Source organism: Mastomys coucha, unplaced genomic scaffold (assembly GCF_008632895.1).
Source record: "Mastomys coucha isolate ucsf_1 unplaced genomic scaffold, UCSF_Mcou_1 pScaffold15, whole genome shotgun sequence".
Lineage (NCBI taxonomy): Eukaryota > Metazoa > Chordata > Mammalia > Rodentia > Muridae > Mastomys > Mastomys coucha.
The window spans coordinates 66018-68131 of NW_022196897.1; the positions used below are offsets into that span (position 1 = coordinate 66018).

The following is a 2114-nucleotide window of genomic DNA, read 5'->3' on the forward strand; positions in this document are numbered from 1 at the left end:
GCAGGGTCTCTACATAGCCCTTGCTGTTCTGGAACTCATTATGTAGACTAGGCTGGCCTCAAACTCACTCCATCTACCTCTGCCTCCTGAGTGCTGGAATTAAAGGTGTATATATCATGCTTAGCTCAGGTTAGCCACCAAATGTGGGAACTTGCCTGTGGGTGACAGGCGATGGCTTTGCCATTCCCTGGGACAATTGACACATTTAGGTCTGTCTCCCCATCTGTAAACTGGTCCAACAGAGGCACCTGTTTATAAGGTTGCAGTGTGTGTGGTATTCAGTTTGGATTCTACTATAGAAGCGATCAGTCAGTTTCAAGTTGAAATACACAGCACCAATTGGCTCCTGACATCAGGCCCGGAGAGGACACAGAAGTCAGGCACAGCTCTTATCAGGGAGTAGAATTGTGACATACTTCAAGTCTGGAGGCATTCCAGTAAGTCTTCTTCAGGCCTAATTAGATTTTGTTGTAAAGCTGTTACTCTGTATTACATGGTATCCTTTTCAGGGCAATGAAAGGGGAGCAGTGGAGAGGGTGGAAGGAAAGGGGGGCCCTTAACAGCCTTTAGAATAAAATCCTGACAGATCCAAATTGATTCTGAAGCCTGAGAAAACTGAATGCAGAGAAAATTGGATTCGTGCACTGTCAAATGGACTTGTAGGGCACGTGGATTGTGTCACCAGACAGGCATAAGAATTCCTGAGATAGGCATGCTCAAACCCTGGAAATTTCAGAGATCTGAGACAGCAGATCTGTGCTGCCCCCTCTCTGCCCTCAGTGCTTGCTCTGGAACAGGGAAGCAGGCCCCCACAACTGAGAGGGCCATAGCCCCTAGAATACCTCTTCTGCTAATGGAGCGTCTCAGTAGCCTTTGGCCAATGACCTTCCCTTTCTGGATAGTCTCACTCCCTTCCCCCAAACTATAGAATCCCTGGTTCACCCCGAATAAAGTGTATGTGCTCACATCCATCCTCAATACAGAAACATCAGCAAACTAAGATGGTCCCAGAGAGCTTCTTCATTAGAGACTGCCATGGGGAAGGGTTTGCCTAAAACAGTCATGACACTAATAAGATTCCCCTTTCTTCTCTTGCCCCTCAGTCACTTGGTCCTGGATCCCAATTTCCTCTCAAGTCTGGAGAGCAGGGGCACTCTGACACCTGGAAGGGACCACAGACTTGGAACTCCCCGTCCCAGGACTTTGCCCTGCAGGTATGTTGACGACATCTAGACACTGCCAACAGAGAGACAGAACCTGGGACCCACATGTACCAGCCTCTTGGTGTCTACCAAAAGCTGTTAAAATGGTGATCTTTAGAGATGTATGGGAATTTGTATGAATAGACCAATGAACCATCCAGGGAGCAGGCAGGCTCTGTGGAGACATACACATATAGCACTGGCATACTGAATCGCATACAGGAAATACCGCGTAAACACATGGTAAACAAAGCATGTTCAAAGTATGTGCTGAGAGTTCCAGGTAACTGTCCCATGTGTATGTTCTCAGAAACCTTGGGATTTGGGGCACAGCATGACCCACCAGTCCCTGGTCTGTGAAGTCCCACCTTTTCCTCCTTGGAATACAGAGGGATGCTTCTACCTCATAAGCCGGGCCAAGGTTATTGCTTGAGAGGAGCCTGTAATCTGACACTCTGTTAGGGCAAGAGTCCTAGGGGACCCTATTCCTAACCCTTTCACCAGAGAGCCCAGCAGGCTTGCACTGCCTCCACTGAAAGCCCCTGTCTTGTAACTCTTTCTGATTTCTGGAGGTCCTAGTAAACAGGAAGTTTAGGACATGCCTGTAAAACAGCTTTGGATCTTTTGCCATGAAATACGAGTAGAGAGACAGATCCTTGTCCACATTAGGAGAGATGTTACCAGTCAGCTGGGCAACACTGAGCTGTGTAACAAACAGCTCCTACACTACCCTGAGCACATTTTGGTGTGCTTACATGCCACATATCAGTGTGTCGCCTTTGCTCTCTGTGACTACTGAAGACCAGAAACCCAGGGCAACATGCATTCTCATGGCCACCAAAACAGGTCCACAGCCAAGCTGAATGTCTAGAGAACAATAAAGTATGGTCCTCACTTGTCGGCCGCCTTACC

General features: G+C 48.1%; 1 long non-coding RNA gene across 1 annotated transcript in view; it reads left to right on the forward strand.

The window, feature by feature from the left end:
* Positions 1 to 238: 238 nt before the first annotated feature.
* LOC116089711 overlaps positions 239 to 2114 on the forward strand; it is a 95874-nt gene continuing 93998 nt past the window's right edge. Inside the window, exons 1-2 of the long non-coding RNA XR_004118452.1 lie at positions 239 to 437; positions 1104 to 1214. This is a non-coding gene — a long non-coding RNA (uncharacterized LOC116089711). The remainder of the gene's footprint in view (positions 438 to 1103; positions 1215 to 2114) is intronic.